This window comes from Lepisosteus platostomus, chromosome 26 (assembly GCF_059453375.1).
Source record: "Lepisosteus platostomus isolate fLepPlt1 chromosome 26, fLepPlt1.hap1, whole genome shotgun sequence".
NCBI classification, from domain to species: Eukaryota; Metazoa; Chordata; class Actinopteri; order Semionotiformes; family Lepisosteidae; genus Lepisosteus; species Lepisosteus platostomus.
In genome coordinates, this window is record NC_142636.1 from 3838181 (window position 1) to 3854873 (window position 16693).

Here is a 16693-nt window from a genome sequence, read left to right on the forward strand (position 1 = left end):
AGTTTCTTTGAAAGCTTCAACTGAACCTCGAAATCGAAGCAGTTATGTTTATATTGATTTCTCGCGTTAATCATTACGAACCAGGAACAGCCAGCACACTCGGTCGCATTAGTAATTATGTCACGTCTCTACTTAGCAGAGCATTCAAAGGCCCACTGGAAGTAGTAAAGCACTAAAACACTGCAAAACTGAACTCGGGAAAATCATACTGGGAGCTCTGAGTGATGTCTGCATCCAAGCCATCCAATACGGACTCTGAAACCTTGGAATATCAACACTATGATGCGCTACCTTTTACCTGGAGCAAAACGATGGAATTAGAAGAATGCTTACCGCAGGATACAACTGTGCCGCTGTTATTTGGAGCACGGTTTTCACTTGCATGAAAACTACAGCAGAACGTAGAAGGATGATCACTGAGGAGTCCACGCGGGCATGCTGAGGAGATTGTAGGTCGTACATTTCAATGATTACTGACATTTGCGCTGCTGGAGGTACAGTAATCAACAAAGAACAGGGTGTGCTACTCTCGAATCCGGTCAGCACATGATGAAAAGCCAGGAAGTATACCTTGTCAAATTGCCGTCAACAGGGACAAGTTAACCACCAGCTCCACCGGCGCCCGGCTAGCTCAGTCGGTAGAGCATGAGACTCTTAATCTCAGGGTCGTGGGTTCGAGCCCCACGTTGGGCGGTGCCCGTCTCCTTATTAACAAAGTTTCCCGCTCATCCTTGAACCTCTTACACCTCGATGGTACCGAGCACTGCGTTTTAATGCACAGGTGTGATCAAACCGAGATGAAAAGGGCGTATCTAGCTCCTTGCCCGAGAGATAAATCAAAGGTTCCGCAGATAATCCCTTGGCTCCGGTCACCCGGACGCAGATAGGAGCTGCAGCCATCATAACTTGTATGAAAACTAAGAAGAGCTCCTGTCTATTTACAGTTTCATTTACTCTAGCGTTTCCTTAAACATTGCGTGTACGAAGGCTAAGAAATTGGAGAGCTATTCTAATACAATAACTATTAGGAATCTTTTCGCCATAACAGTTTCACTGTGATTTTGCAGGTAACACGTACGTTGGGAAAACATTTTGAACGCGATCAATAACCGCACTGGAAAAATGTGGGAAAGAAAGGGCGAAAAGCGACTCTTCAACATGTGGAAATATCTTCCTGAGCGGAGCCCTCTTCTCGAAGCTCAACACTCTGCAAGAGTCACTTCTCCCAACTTGCGCCCGCAGGTTTCCGTAGTGTGCCTGCAAAGAGCCATCCGCTTGAGACAGGTGCACCTCCCGATTTCATTGAACTAAGCTAGATGCACAATTTCTAATGCAGCCTTCATCACAATAGACAGTTCATTTCTCGAAAGCTTGTCGTAAAAAAAGGAAACAAAGAACGAAAACGTATAGCTGACAATCTTCTGAAGATGCAGATTCAGCTTTGGGGAAATGGACATTTTATGTATGCAGATGCTTTTCAAGCGCTGGTTTTAGAACGTCGCTGTGCTTCCAGCATCCTTTTCAGCCTTCTAAACTGGCTACCGAGGTGCCGATCACATTGTAAAGCGGTTGAGAGGCCGGAGCTGCTCAAACCGCTCTTGCCGTTTCCCATCAATCAAAAGCACTATGTTGTTTCTTTGTATGGAAAGCTTTTCAAGTCTGGCATCGACACGCACCTTTCCTGAAACGTCCAAAAGGTGAATGCTTCGCAAAGAAATCCAGTCTACCTTCAGGGGGCATGATGTTGAAATCGGAATGAGCCCTGGGTGGGCTTGAAGCAGCAGCTGTTCAGTTAACAGCTGCACAGAAACGCACCCCGCTTGCTTTGTATCATTCGCAAGTTTCTGGTTAAAGAGTAAAAAAGGCTGGAATTCTTCTGCCAGCCGGCAGGATTTCTTCTGCACTCACCCAGAAAAGCCAAGAATTGTATTTCATCTTTCGCAAGCTGTATTTTCCAGGAGGAGAATGAATACTTGCATTAAACTGAATCAAGCCGACAGAGACGCACAGCCGTTGTTTTTCTCCATGGGAAGTTTTTCGTTAAGGAAAAACACCGTTGTCATTTTCTTGCCAGCCGGCGGTATTTCTTGTGCAGCGATGAGCCAGATTTGTATTTCGTATTTCGCAAGTTGTGTGAATTTCTTGAAGTTGAAAGTGAATTCGCTCCAGAAAAGAAATGTCCAGTCGCATGAAAGCCGTGGCTGTTTGTTAAACCGCAGGACCTGAGCTTGCGTTCTGTTTCTCATGGCGTTCGCAAAGGCGATTCCTGCCTTTAAAACTGCTGTGTCTGCGACTGAAAGTGGCGTGTGGCGCAGCTTCTAAAGTCTTGTTGACGCTCCTCGATGTTGCTTTCTCTCTGCCTAAGGAAGTTCGATTGTCGCGTCGGAACGGGGAGACCTAATCCTTCCAGCTTTAAGCCACCCTTCAGTCTTCTGAAGGGTGTCCGAGTGCTAGCATGTCATTTGGCTTTTTTTCTGGGGAAACGGAGAGCGACATTGAAAAAGGTTACCGCCGCCGCCTCGCCCTCCGTGTTAAATGATCGCAAGCCGGCGGCGGCGGCGCTCCCTGTAGTCGTGGCCGAGCGGTTAAGGCGATGGGCTAGAAAGCCATTGGGGTCTCCCCGCGTCGGCTCGAATCCTGCCGACTACGGCGCCCTTCTCCTGTCGCTTCGGCCTGCCCAGAAAAAGGCGGAGTGCCGTTTCTCTCTTCCTGCTTCTTGTACAAACGCTAAATCGCTTGGACCTGCTGCCTTGGAAGTAATGTCTTCAACATCCACCAGTGACATTTCACAGCTGGAAGCACACAGCCACGCTTTTGGCATTGGCATGTCTTGCGCCCTACTTCCAGCCTTTGAAGACCTAATTATTCAAACTGAAAGAACCGGCTGAATGAGTGTTTGCAGTGCACCAGGAGGAGCAGGGACCATAGCATTGGAGGGGTGAGGATGGCGCAGATGGAAACGTTTTCATGCGCTCCTCTGGGAGGAATGAAAAGAAAAGACGAAACCGGAAACAGTAGTAGCCGCAAGAGGAAGTGTCTTCAAGCGCCAAGCAAGCGCTCCTCGTTAGTATAGTGGTGCGTATCCCCACCTGTCACGTGGGAGACCAGGGATGGATTGCTTGACGGCGAGCCAGGTTGCTTTTCTCCCATCAGATTCCAACCGCTAATGCTAACGCAGTGTGTGGGAGCTTACATGCTTTTCCTTTCCCGTCTTTTTCGGACGACTATTCCAAAGGGGTAACCTGAAGGAATAGGGGCCTGAAGACACGAGGCATTCTTAAACCAGCACTGGGCTGCACGGCCTTCTGTTGTGATCAGGTTATATTCGAGTCAAAAAGCCAGAGCATCCGCTTCCATCCTATGGAGCACGAGCTAAATCGGAAGAGGCAGGGGATACACCTACGCCTATCGGCGCACGTTCCCTGCGTCAGGCTGCTTCACCCATTTGCACCCGACTGGAGACGGCACTGAGCAAGCTTTTTGTCAGGAGTGGGATTCGAACCCACGCCTCCAGGGGAGACTGCGACCTGAACGCAGCGCCTTAGACCGCTCGGCCATCCTGACGCGGGCCCCCTGTCCCGGGGCGGTCTGATGAGCCACCGCGATCCCACTACGCTCCTCGAGTATCGCACTGTTATTAATACTACAGTGTGACTCCAGCATTAAAATGTTTGGAAAATGTGTCGGCTTTTATAATCCAGTGTAGAGCAGCATGTGATGATTTGTGCTACAACACCAAGCGCTCAAAGTGACGTCTGCGTTTGTCGTTGAAACTTTCAACTCTTTCATCACTTATGTAGGAAATAAAAAGAGCAGTTGTGCGCCACACGCAGAGAGGCCGTCAGCAGAGTGGCGCAGCGGAAGCGTGCTGGGCCCATAACCCAGAGGTCGATGGATCGAAACCATCCTCTGCTACATGTGTCCTATGCACGATTCCTAAGCATGCCATTGGGTTAGCAAAGTGCCTTCAAATAGTCTGCGTCTCCCTTTCTTTAAATTCTGTCCTGAGTTTCTCTCTCGTGTGTGTTTGTGCAAGCTTGACACTTGCGGGACTCTTTAATCTTCACCAATACGGAGATGACCAAATGTGTCTTCGGTTGTTCTGAGGTCTTTGATAGTTTCTTTGAAAGCTTCAACTGAACCTCGAAATCGAAGCAGTTATGTTTATATTGATTTCTCGCGTTAATCATTACGAACCAGGAACAGCCAGCACACTCGGTCGCATTAGTAATTATGTCACGTCTCTACTTAGCAGAGCATTCAAAGGCCCACTGGAAGTAGTAAAGCACTAAAACACTGCAAAACTGAACTCGGGAAAATCATACTGGGAGCTCTGAGTGATGTCTGCATCCAAGCCATCCAATACGGACTCTGAAACCTTGGAATATCAACACTATGATGCGCTACCTTTTACCTGGAGCAAAACGATGGAATTAGAAGAATGCTTACCGCAGGATACAACTGTGCCGCTGTTATTTGGAGCACGGTTTTCACTTGCATGAAAACTACAGCAGAACGTAGAAGGATGATCACTGAGGAGTCCACGCGGGCATGCTGAGGAGATTGTAGGTCGTACATTTCAATGATTACTGACATTTGCGCTGCTGGAGGTACAGTAATCAACAAAGAACAGGGTGTGCTACTCTCGAATCCGGTCAGCACATGATGAAAAGCCAGGAAGTATACCTTGTCAAATTGCCGTCAACAGGGACAAGTTAACCACCAGCTCCACCGGCGCCCGGCTAGCTCAGTCGGTAGAGCATGAGACTCTTAATCTCAGGGTCGTGGGTTCGAGCCCCACGTTGGGCGGTGCCCGTCTCCTTATTAACAAAGTTTCCCGCTCATCCTTGAACCTCTTACACCTCGATGGTACCGAGCACTGCGTTTTAATGCACAGGTGTGATCAAACCGAGATGAAAAGGGCGTATCTAGCTCCTTGCCCGAGAGATAAATCAAAGGTTCCGCAGATAATCCCTTGGCTCCGGTCACCCGGACGCAGATAGGAGCTGCAGCCATCATAACTTGTATGAAAACTAAGAAGAGCTCCTGTCTATTTACAGTTTCATTTACTCTAGCGTTTCCTTAAACATTGCGTGTACGAAGGCTAAGAAATTGGAGAGCTATTCTAATACAATAACTATTAGGAATCTTTTCGCCATAACAGTTTCACTGTGATTTTGCAGGTAACACGTACGTTGGGAAAACATTTTGAACGCGATCAATAACCGCACTGGAAAAATGTGGGAAAGAAAGGGCGAAAAGCGACTCTTCAACATGTGGAAATATCTTCCTGAGCGGAGCCCTCTTCTCGAAGCTCAACACTCTGCAAGAGTCACTTCTCCCAACTTGCGCCCGCAGGTTTCCGTAGTGTGCCTGCAAAGAGCCATCCGCTTGAGACAGGTGCACCTCCCGATTTCATTGAACTAAGCTAGATGCACAATTTCTAATGCAGCCTTCATCACAATAGACAGTTCATTTCTCGAAAGCTTGTCGTAAAAAAAGGAAACAAAGAACGAAAACGTATAGCTGACAATCTTCTGAAGATGCAGATTCAGCTTTGGGGAAATGGACATTTTATGTATGCAGATGCTTTTCAAGCGCTGGTTTTAGAACGTCGCTGTGCTTCCAGCATCCTTTTCAGCCTTCTAAACTGGCTACCGAGGTGCCGATCACATTGTAAAGCGGTTGAGAGGCCGGAGCTGCTCAAACCGCTCTTGCCGTTTCCCATCAATCAAAAGCACTATGTTGTTTCTTTGTATGGAAAGCTTTTCAAGTCTGGCATCGACACGCACCTTTCCTGAAACGTCCAAAAGGTGAATGCTTCGCAAAGAAATCCAGTCTACCTTCAGGGGGCATGATGTTGAAATCGGAATGAGCCCTGGGTGGGCTTGAAGCAGCAGCTGTTCAGTTAACAGCTGCACAGAAACGCACCCCGCTTGCTTTGTATCATTCGCAAGTTTCTGGTTAAAGAGTAAAAAAGGCTGGAATTCTTCTGCCAGCCGGCAGGATTTCTTCTGCACTCACCCAGAAAAGCCAAGAATTGTATTTCATCTTTCGCAAGCTGTATTTTCCAGGAGGAGAATGAATACTTGCATTAAACTGAATCAAGCCGACAGAGACGCACAGCCGTTGTTTTTCTCCATGGGAAGTTTTTCGTTAAGGAAAAACACCGTTGTCATTTTCTTGCCAGCCGGCGGTATTTCTTGTGCAGCGATGAGCCAGATTTGTATTTCGTATTTCGCAAGTTGTGTGAATTTCTTGAAGTTGAAAGTGAATTCGCTCCAGAAAAGAAATGTCCAGTCGCATGAAAGCCGTGGCTGTTTGTTAAACCGCAGGACCTGAGCTTGCGTTCTGTTTCTCATGGCGTTCGCAAAGGCGATTCCTGCCTTTAAAACTGCTGTGTCTGCGACTGAAAGTGGCGTGTGGCGCAGCTTCTAAAGTCTTGTTGACGCTCCTCGATGTTGCTTTCTCTCTGCCTAAGGAAGTTCGATTGTCGCGTCGGAACGGGGAGACCTAATCCTTCCAGCTTTAAGCCACCCTTCAGTCTTCTGAAGGGTGTCCGAGTGCTAGCATGTCATTTGGCTTTTTTTCTGGGGAAACGGAGAGCGACATTGAAAAAGGTTACCGCCGCCGCCTCGCCCTCCGTGTTAAATGATCGCAAGCCGGCGGCGGCGGCGCTCCCTGTAGTCGTGGCCGAGCGGTTAAGGCGATGGGCTAGAAAGCCATTGGGGTCTCCCCGCGTCGGCTCGAATCCTGCCGACTACGGCGCCCTTCTCCTGTCGCTTCGGCCTGCCCAGAAAAAGGCGGAGTGCCGTTTCTCTCTTCCTGCTTCTTGTACAAACGCTAAATCGCTTGGACCTGCTGCCTTGGAAGTAATGTCTTCAACATCCACCAGTGACATTTCACAGCTGGAAGCACACAGCCACGCTTTTGGCATTGGCATGTCTTGCGCCCTACTTCCAGCCTTTGAAGACCTAATTATTCAAACTGAAAGAACCGGCTGAATGAGTGTTTGCAGTGCACCAGGAGGAGCAGGGACCATAGCATTGGAGGGGTGAGGATGGCGCAGATGGAAACGTTTTCATGCGCTCCTCTGGGAGGAATGAAAAGAAAAGACGAAACCGGAAACAGTAGTAGCCGCAAGAGGAAGTGTCTTCAAGCGCCAAGCAAGCGCTCCTCGTTAGTATAGTGGTGCGTATCCCCGCCTGTCACGTGGGAGACCAGGGATGGATTGCTTGACGGCGAGCCAGGTTGCTTTTCTCCCATCAGATTCCAACCGCTAATGCTAACGCAGTGTGTGGGAGCTTACATGCTTTTCCTTTCCCGTCTTTTTCGGACGACTATTCCAAAGGGGTAACCTGAAGGAATAGGGGCCTGAAGACACGAGGCATTCTTAAACCAGCACTGGGCTGCACGGCCTTCTGTTGTGATCAGGTTATATTCGAGTCAAAAAGCCAGAGCATCCGCTTCCATCCTATGGAGCACGAGCTAAATCGGAAGAGGCAGGGGATACACCTACGCCTATCGGCGCACGTTCCCTGCGTCAGGCTGCTTCACCCATTTGCACCCGACTGGAGACGGCACTGAGCAAGCTTTTTGTCAGGAGTGGGATTCGAACCCACGCCTCCAGGGGAGACTGCGACCTGAACGCAGCGCCTTAGACCGCTCGGCCATCCTGACGCGGGCTCCCTGTCCCGGGGCGGTCTGATGAGCCACCGCGATCCCACTACGCTCCTCGAGTATCGCACTGTTATTAATACTACAGTGTGACTCCAGCATTAAAATGTTTGGAAAATGTGTCGGCTTTTAGAATCCAGTGTAGAGCAGCATGTGATGATTTGTGCTACAACACCAAGCGCTCAAAGTGACGTCTGCGTTTGTCGTTGAAACTTTCAACTCTTTCATCACTTATGTAGGAAATAAAAAGAGCAGTTGTGCGCCACACGCAGAGAGGCCGTCAGCAGAGTGGCGCAGCGGAAGCGTGCTGGGCCCATAACCCAGAGGTCGATGGATCGAAACCATCCTCTGCTACATGTGTCCTATGCACGATTCCTAAGCATGCCATTGGGTTAGCAAAGTGCCTTCAAATAGTCTGCGTCTCCCTTTCTTTAAATTCTGTCCTGAGTTTCTCTCTCGTGTGTGTTTGTGCAAGCTTGACACTTGCGGGACTCTTTAATCTTCACCAATACGGAGATGACCAAATGTGTCTTCGGTTGTTCTGAGGTCTTTGATAGTTTCTTTGAAAGCTTCAACTGAACCTCGAAATCGAAGCAGTTATGTTTATATTGATTTCTCGCGTTAATCATTACGAACCAGGAACAGCCAGCACACTCGGTCGCATTAGTAATTATGTCACGTCTCTACTTAGCAGAGCATTCAAAGGCCCACTGGAAGTAGTAAAGCACTAAAACACTGCAAAACTGAACTCGGGAAAATCATACTGGGAGCTCTGAGCGATGTCTGCATCCAAGCCATCCAATACGGACTCTGAAACCTTGGAATATCAACACTATGATGCGCTACCTTTTACCTGGAGCAAAACGATGGAATTAGAAGAATGCTTACCGCAGGATACAACTGTGCCGCTGTTATTTGGAGCACGGTTTTCACTTGCATGAAAACTACAGCAGAACGTAGAAGGATGATCACTGAGGAGTCCACGCGGGCATGCTGAGGAGATTGTAGGTCGTACATTTCAATGATTACTGACATTTGCGCTGCTGGAGGTACAGTAATCAACAAAGAACAGGGTGTGCTACTCTCGAATCCGGTCAGCACATGATGAAAAGCCAGGAAGTATACCTTGTCAAATTGCCGTCAACAGGGACAAGTTAACCACCAGCTCCACCGGCGCCCGGCTAGCTCAGTCGGTAGAGCATGAGACTCTTAATCTCAGGGTCGTGGGTTCGAGCCCCACGTTGGGCGGTGCCCGTCTCCCTATTAACAAAGTTTCCCGCTCATCCTTGAACCTCTTACACCTCGATGGTACCGAGCACTGCGTTTTAATGCACAGGTGTGATCAAACCGAGATGAAAAGGGCGTATCTAGCTCCTTGCCCGAGAGATAAATCAAAGGTTCCGCAGATAATCCCTTGGCTCCGGTCACCCGGACGCAGATAGGAGCTGCAGCCATCATAACTTGTATGAAAACTAAGAAGAGCTCCTGTCTATTTACAGTTTCATTTACTCTAGCGTTTCCTTAAACATTGCGTGTACGAAGGCTAAGAAATTGGAGAGCTATTCTAATACAATAACTATTAGGAATCTTTTCGGCATAACAGTTTCACTGTGATTTTGCAGGTAACACGTACGTTGGGAAAACATTTTGAACGCGATCAATAACCGCACTGGAAAAATGTGGGAAAGAAAGGGCGAAAAGCGACTCTTCAACATGTGGAAATATCTTCCTGAGCGGAGCCCTCTTCTCGAAGCTCAACACTCTGCAAGAGTCACTTCTCCCAACTTGCGCCCGCAGGTTTCCGTAGTGTGCCTGCAAAGAGCCATCCGCTTGAGACAGGTGCACCTCCCGATTTCATTGAACTAAGCTAGATGCACAATTTCTAATGCAGCCTTCATCACAATAGACAGTTCATTTCTCGAAAGCTTGTCGTAAAAAAAGGAAACAGAGAACGAAAACGTATAGCTGACAATCTTCTGAAGATGCAGATTCAGCTTTGGGGAAATGGACATTTTATGTATGCAGATGCTTTTCAAGCGCTGGTTTTAGAACGTCGCTGTGCTTCCAGCATCCTTTTCAGCCTTCTAAACTGGCTACCGAGGTGCCGATCACATTGTAAAGCGGTTGAGAGGCCGGAGCTGCTCAAACCGCTCTTGCCGTTTCCCATCAATCAAAAGCACTATGTTGTTTCTTTGTATGGAAAGCTTTTCAAGTCTGGCATCGACACGCACCTTTCCTGAAACGTCCAAAGGGTGAATGATTCGCAAAGAAATCCAGTCTACCTTCAGGGGGCATGATGTTGAAATCGGAATGAGCCCTGGGTGGGCTTGAAGCAGCAGCTGTTCAGTTAACAGCTGCACAGAAACGCACCCCGCTTGCTTTGTATCATTCGCAAGTTTCTGGTTAAAGAGTAAAAAAGGCTGGAATTCTTCTGCCAGCCGGCAGGATTTCTTCTGCACTCACCCAGAAAAGCCAAGAATTGTATTTCATCTTTCGCAAGCTGTATTTTCCAGGAGGAGAATGAATACTTGCATTAAACTGAATCAAGCCGACAGAGACGCACAGCCGTTGTTTTTCTCCATGGGAAGTTTTTCGTTAAGGAAAAACACCGTTGTCATTTTCTTGCCAGCCGGCGGTATTTCTTGTGCAGCGATGAGCCAGATTTGTATTTCGTATTTCGCAAGTTGTGTGAATTTCTTGAAGTTGAAAGTGAATTCGCTCCAGAAAAGAAATGTCCAGTCGCATGAAAGCCGTGGCTGTTTGTTAAACCGCAGGACCTGAGCTTGCGTTCTGTTTCTCATGGCGTTCGCAAAGGCGATTCCTGCCTTTAAAACTGCTGTGTCTGCGACTGAAAGTGGCGTGTGGCGCAGCTTCTAAAGTCTTGTTGACGCTCCTCGATGTTGCTTTCTCTCTGCCTAAGGAAGTTCGATTGTCGCGTCGGAACGGGGAGACCTAATCCTTCCAGCTTTAAGCCACCCTTCAGTCTTCTGAAGGGTGTCCGAGTGCTAGCATGTCATTTGGCTTTTTTTCTGGGGAAACGGAGAGCGACATTGAAAAAGGTTACCGCCGCCGCCTCGCCCTCCGTGTTAAATGATCGCAAGCCGGCGGCGGCGGCGCTCCCTGTAGTCGTGGCCGAGCGGTTAAGGCGATGGGCTAGAAAGCCATTGGGGTCTCCCCGCGTCGGCTCGAATCCTGCCCACTACGGCGCCCTTCTCCTGTCGCTTCGGCCTGCCCAGAAAAAGGCGGAGTGCCGTTTCTCTCTTCCTGCTTCTTGTACAAACGCTAAATCGCTTGGACCTGCTGCCTTGGAAGTAATGTCTTCAACATCCACCAGTGACATTTCACAGCTGGAAGCACACAGCCACGCTTTTGGCATTGGCATGTCTTGCGCCCTACTTCCAGCCTTTGAAGACCTAATTATTCAAACTGAAAGAACCGGCTGAATGAGTGTTTGCAGTGCACCAGGAGGAGCAGGGACCATAGCATTGGAGGGGTGAGGATGGCGCAGATGGAAACGTTTTCATGCGCTCCTCTGGGAGGAATGAAAAGAAAAGACGAAACCGGAAACAGTAGTAGCCGCAAGAGGAAGTGTCTTCAAGCGCCAAGCAAGCGCTCCTCGTTAGTATAGTGGTGCGTATCCCCGCCTGTCACGTGGGAGACCAGGGATGGATTGCTTGACGGCGAGCCAGGTTGCTTTTCTCCCATCAGATTCCAACCGCTAATGCTAACGCAGTGTGTGGGAGCTTACATGCTTTTCCTTTCCCGTCTTTTTCGGACGACTATTCCAAAGGGGTAACCTGAAGGAATAGGGGCCTGAAGACACGAGGCATTCTTAAACCAGCACTGGGCTGCACGGCCTTCTGTTGTGATCAGGTTATATTCGAGTCAAAAAGCCAGAGCATCCGCTTCCATCCTATGGAGCACGAGCTAAATCGGAAGAGGCAGGGGATACACCTACGCCTATCGGCGCACGTTCCCTGCGTCAGGCTGCTTCACCCATTTGCACCCGACTGGAGACGGCACTGAGCAAGCTTTTTGTCAGGAGTGGGATTCGAACCCACGCCTCCAGGGGAGACTGCGACCTGAACGCAGCGCCTTAGACCGCTCGGCCATCCTGACGCGGGCCCCCTGTCCCGGGGCGGTCTGATGAGCCACCGCGATCCCACTACGCTCCTCGAGTATCGCACTGTTATTAATACTACAGTGTGACTCCAGCATTAAAATGTTTGGAAAATGTGTCGGCTTTTAGAATCCAGTGTAGAGCAGCATGTGATGATTTGTGCTACAACACCAAGCGCTCAAAGTGACGTCTGCGTTTGTCGTTGAAACTTTCAACTCTTTCATCACTTATGTAGGAAATAAAAAGAGCAGTTGTGCGCCACACGCAGAGAGGCCGTCAGCAGAGTGGCGCAGCGGAAGCGTGCTGGGCCCATAACCCAGAGGTCGATGGATCGAAACCATCCTCTGCTACATGTGTCCTATGCACGATTCCTAAGCATGCCATTGGGTTAGCAAAGTGCCTTCAAATAGTCTGCGTCTCCCTTTCTTTAAATTCTGTCCTGAGTTTCTCTCTCGTGTGTGTTTGTGCAAGCTTGACACTTGCGGGACTCTTTAATCTTCACCAATACGGAGATGACCAAATGTGTCTTCGGTTGTTCTGAGGTCTTTGATAGTTTCTTTGAAAGCTTCAACTGAACCTCGAAATCGAAGCAGTTATGTTTATATTGATTTCTCGCGTTAATCATTACGAACCAGGAACAGCCAGCACACTCGGTCGCATTAGTAATTATGTCACGTCTCTACTTAGCAGAGCATTCAAAGGCCCACTGGAAGTAGTAAAGCACTAAAACACTGCAAAACTGAACTCGGGAAAATCATACTGGGAGCTCTGAGCGATGTCTGCATCCAAGCCATCCAATACGGACTCTGAAACCTTGGAATATCAACACTATGATGCGCTACCTTTTACCTGGAGCAAAACGATGGAATTAGAAGAATGCTTACCGCAGGATACAACTGTGCCGCTGTTATTTGGAGCACGGTTTTCACTTGCATGAAAACTACAGCAGAACGTAGAAGGATGATCACTGAGGAGTCCACGCGGGCATGCTGAGGAGATTGTAGGTCGTACATTTCAATGATTACTGACATTTGCGCTGCTGGAGGTACAGTAATCAACAAAGAACAGGGTGTGCTACTCTCGAATCCGGTCAGCACATGATGAAAAGCCAGGAAGTATACCTTGTCAAATTGCCGTCAACAGGGACAAGTTAACCACCAGCTCCACCGGCGCCCGGCTAGCTCAGTCGGTAGAGCATGAGACTCTTAATCTCAGGGTCGTGGGTTCGAGCCCCACGTTGGGCGGTGCCCGTCTCCCTATTAACAAAGTTTCCCGCTCATCCTTGAACCTCTTACACCTCGATGGTACCGAGCACTGCGTTTTAATGCACAGGTGTGATCAAACCGAGATGAAAAGGGCGTATCTAGCTCCTTGCCCGAGAGATAAATCAAAGGTTCCGCAGATAATCCCTTGGCTCCGGTCACCCGGACGCAGATAGGAGCTGCAGCCATCATAACTTGTATGAAAACTAAGAAGAGCTCCTGTCTATTTACAGTTTCATTTACTCTAGCGTTTCCTTAAACATTGCGTGTACGAAGGCTAAGAAATTGGAGAGCTATTCTAATACAATAACTATTAGGAATCTTTTCGGCATAACAGTTTCACTGTGATTTTGCAGGTAACACGTACGTTGGGAAAACATTTTGAACGCGATCAATAACCGCACTGGAAAAATGTGGGAAAGAAAGGGCGAAAAGCGACTCTTCAACATGTGGAAATATCTTCCTGAGCGGAGCCCTCTTCTCGAAGCTCAACACTCTGCAAGAGTCACTTCTCCCAACTTGCGCCCGCAGGTTTCCGTAGTGTGCCTGCAAAGAGCCATCCGCTTGAGACAGGTGCACCTCCCGATTTCATTGAACTAAGCTAGATGCACAATTTCTAATGCAGCCTTCATCACAATAGACAGTTCATTTCTCGAAAGCTTGTCGTAAAAAAAGGAAACAGAGAACGAAAACGTATAGCTGACAATCTTCTGAAGATGCAGATTCAGCTTTGGGGAAATGGACATTTTATGTATGCAGATGCTTTTCAAGCGCTGGTTTTAGAACGTCGCTGTGCTTCCAGCATCCTTTTCAGCCTTCTAAACTGGCTACCGAGGTGCCGATCACATTGTAAAGCGGTTGAGAGGCCGGAGCTGCTCAAACCGCTCTTGCCGTTTCCCATCAATCAAAAGCACTATGTTGTTTCTTTGTATGGAAAGCTTTTCAAGTCTGGCATCGACACGCACCTTTCCTGAAACGTCCAAAGGGTGAATGATTCGCAAAGAAATCCAGTCTACCTTCAGGGGGCATGATGTTGAAATCGGAATGAGCCCTGGGTGGGCTTGAAGCAGCAGCTGTTCAGTTAACAGCTGCACAGAAACGCACCCCGCTTGCTTTGTATCATTCGCAAGTTTCTGGTTAAAGAGTAAAAAAGGCTGGAATTCTTCTGCCAGCCGGCAGGATTTCTTCTGCACTCACCCAGAAAAGCCAAGAATTGTATTTCATCTTTCGCAAGCTGTATTTTCCAGGAGGAGAATGAATACTTGCATTAAACTGAATCAAGCCGACAGAGACGCACAGCCGTTGTTTTTCTCCATGGGAAGTTTTTCGTTAAGGAAAAACACCGTTGTCATTTTCTTGCCAGCCGGCGGTATTTCTTGTGCAGCGATGAGCCAGATTTGTATTTCGTATTTCGCAAGTTGTGTGAATTTCTTGAAGTTGAAAGTGAATTCGCTCCAGAAAAGAAATGTCCAGTCGCATGAAAGCCGTGGCTGTTTGTTAAACCGCAGGACCTGAGCTTGCGTTCTGTTTCTCATGGCGTTCGCAAAGGCGATTCCTGCCTTTAAAACTGCTGTGTCTGCGACTGAAAGTGGCGTGTGGCGCAGCTTCTAAAGTCTTGTTGACGCTCCTCGATGTTGCTTTCTCTCTGCCTAAGGAAGTTCGATTGTCGCGTCGGAACGGGGAGACCTAATCCTTCCAGCTTTAAGCCACCCTTCAGTCTTCTGAAGGGTGTCCGAGTGCTAGCATGTCATTTGGCTTTTTTTCTGGGGAAACGGAGAGCGACATTGAAAAAGGTTACCGCCGCCGCCTCGCCCTCCGTGTTAAATGATCGCAAGCCGGCGGCGGCGGCGCTCCCTGTAGTCGTGGCCGAGCGGTTAAGGCGATGGGCTAGAAAGCCATTGGGGTCTCCCCGCGTCGGCTCGAATCCTGCCCACTACGGCGCCCTTCTCCTGTCGCTTCGGCCTGCCCAGAAAAAGGCGGAGTGCCGTTTCTCTCTTCCTGCTTCTTGTACAAACGCTAAATCGCTTGGACCTGCTGCCTTGGAAGTAATGTCTTCAACATCCACCAGTGACATTTCACAGCTGGAAGCACACAGCCACGCTTTTGGCATTGGCATGTCTTGCGCCCTACTTCCAGCCTTTGAAGACCTAATTATTCAAACTGAAAGAACCGGCTGAATGAGTGTTTGCAGTGCACCAGGAGGAGCAGGGACCATAGCATTGGAGGGGTGAGGATGGCGCAGATGGAAACGTTTTCATGCGCTCCTCTGGGAGGAATGAAAAGAAAAGACGAAACCGGAAACAGTAGTAGCCGCAAGAGGAAGTGTCTTCAAGCGCCAAGCAAGCGCTCCTCGTTAGTATAGTGGTGCGTATCCCCGCCTGTCACGTGGGAGACCAGGGATGGATTGCTTGACGGCGAGCCAGGTTGCTTTTCTCCCATCAGATTCCAACCGCTAATGCTAACGCAGTGTGTGGGAGCTTACATGCTTTTCCTTTCCCGTCTTTTTCGGACGACTATTCCAAAGGGGTAACCTGAAGGAATAGGGGCCTGAAGACACGAGGCATTCTTAAACCAGCACTGGGCTGCACGGCCTTCTGTTGTGATCAGGTTATATTCGAGTCAAAAAGCCAGAGCATCCGCTTCCATCCTATGGAGCACGAGCTAAATCGGAAGAGGCAGGGGATACACCTACGCCTATCGGCGCACGTTCCCTGCGTCAGGCTGCTTCACCCATTTGCACCCGACTGGAGACGGCACTGAGCAAGCTTTTTGTCAGGAGTGGGATTCGAACCCACGCCTCCAGGGGAGACTGCGACCTGAACGCAGCGCCTTAGACCGCTCGGCCATCCTGACGCGGGCCCCCTGTCCCGGGGCGGTCTGATGAGCCACCGCGATCCCACTACGCTCCTCGAGTATCGCACTGTTATTAATACTACAGTGTGACTCCAGCATTAAAATGTTTGGAAAATGTGTCGGCTTTTAGAATCCAGTGTAGAGCAGCATGTGATGATTTGTGCTACAACACCAAGCGCTCAAAGTGACGTCTGCGTTTGTCGTTGAAACTTTCAACTCTTTCATCACTTATGTAGGAAATAAAAAGAGCAGTTGTGCGCCACACGCAGAGAGGCCGTCAGCAGAGTGGCGCAGCGGAAGCGTGCTGGGCCCATAACCCAGAGGTCGATGGATCGAAACCATCCTCTGCTACATGTGTCCTATGCACGATTCCTAAGCATGCCATTGGGTTAGCAAAGTGCCTTCAAATAGTCTGCGTCTCCCTTTCTTTAAATTCTGTCCTGAGTTTCTCTCTCGTGTGTGTTTGTGCAAGCTTGACACTTGCGGGACTCTTTAATCTTCACCAATACGGAGATGACCAAATGTGTCTTCGGTTGTTCTGAGGTCTTTGATAGTTTCTTTGAAAGCTTCAACTGAACCTCGAAATCGAAGCAGTTATGTTTATATTGATTTCTCGCGTTAATCATTACGAACCAGGAACAGCCAGCACACTCGGTCGCATTAGTAATTATGTCACGTCTCTACTTAGCAGAGCATTCAAAGGCCCACTGGAAGTAGTAAAGCACTAAAACACTGCAAAACTGAACTCGGGAAAATCATACTGGGAGCTCTGAGCGATGTC

At 48.8% G+C, this 16693-nt stretch overlaps 8 non-coding genes across 8 annotated transcripts; 4 read left to right on the plus strand and 4 right to left on the minus strand.

Annotated features, from left to right (window-relative positions):
• Positions 1 to 620: 620 nt before the first annotated feature.
• Positions 621 to 693, plus strand: trnak-cuu (transfer RNA lysine (anticodon CUU)). Its single transcript has one exon. It is a non-coding gene; the product is annotated as a tRNA-Lys (tRNA).
• Positions 694 to 3481: 2788 nt separating this feature from the next.
• Positions 3482 to 3564, minus strand: trnal-cag (transfer RNA leucine (anticodon CAG)). The gene has a single exon. It is a non-coding gene; the product is annotated as a tRNA-Leu (tRNA).
• A 1172-nt stretch (positions 3565 to 4736) lies between these two features.
• On the plus strand, positions 4737 to 4809 carry trnak-cuu (transfer RNA lysine (anticodon CUU)). The gene has a single exon. It is a non-coding gene; the product is annotated as a tRNA-Lys (tRNA).
• A 2788-nt stretch (positions 4810 to 7597) lies between these two features.
• trnal-cag (transfer RNA leucine (anticodon CAG)) lies at positions 7598 to 7680 on the minus strand. Its single transcript has one exon. It is a non-coding gene; the product is annotated as a tRNA-Leu (tRNA).
• A 1172-nt stretch (positions 7681 to 8852) lies between these two features.
• trnak-cuu (transfer RNA lysine (anticodon CUU)) lies at positions 8853 to 8925 on the plus strand. The gene has a single exon. It is a non-coding gene; the product is annotated as a tRNA-Lys (tRNA).
• A 2788-nt stretch (positions 8926 to 11713) lies between these two features.
• trnal-cag (transfer RNA leucine (anticodon CAG)) lies at positions 11714 to 11796 on the minus strand. The gene has a single exon. It is a non-coding gene; the product is annotated as a tRNA-Leu (tRNA).
• A 1172-nt stretch (positions 11797 to 12968) lies between these two features.
• Positions 12969 to 13041, plus strand: trnak-cuu (transfer RNA lysine (anticodon CUU)). The gene has a single exon. It is a non-coding gene; the product is annotated as a tRNA-Lys (tRNA).
• Positions 13042 to 15829: 2788 nt separating this feature from the next.
• trnal-cag (transfer RNA leucine (anticodon CAG)) lies at positions 15830 to 15912 on the minus strand. The gene has a single exon. It is a non-coding gene; the product is annotated as a tRNA-Leu (tRNA).
• Positions 15913 to 16693: the final 781 nt, after the last annotated feature.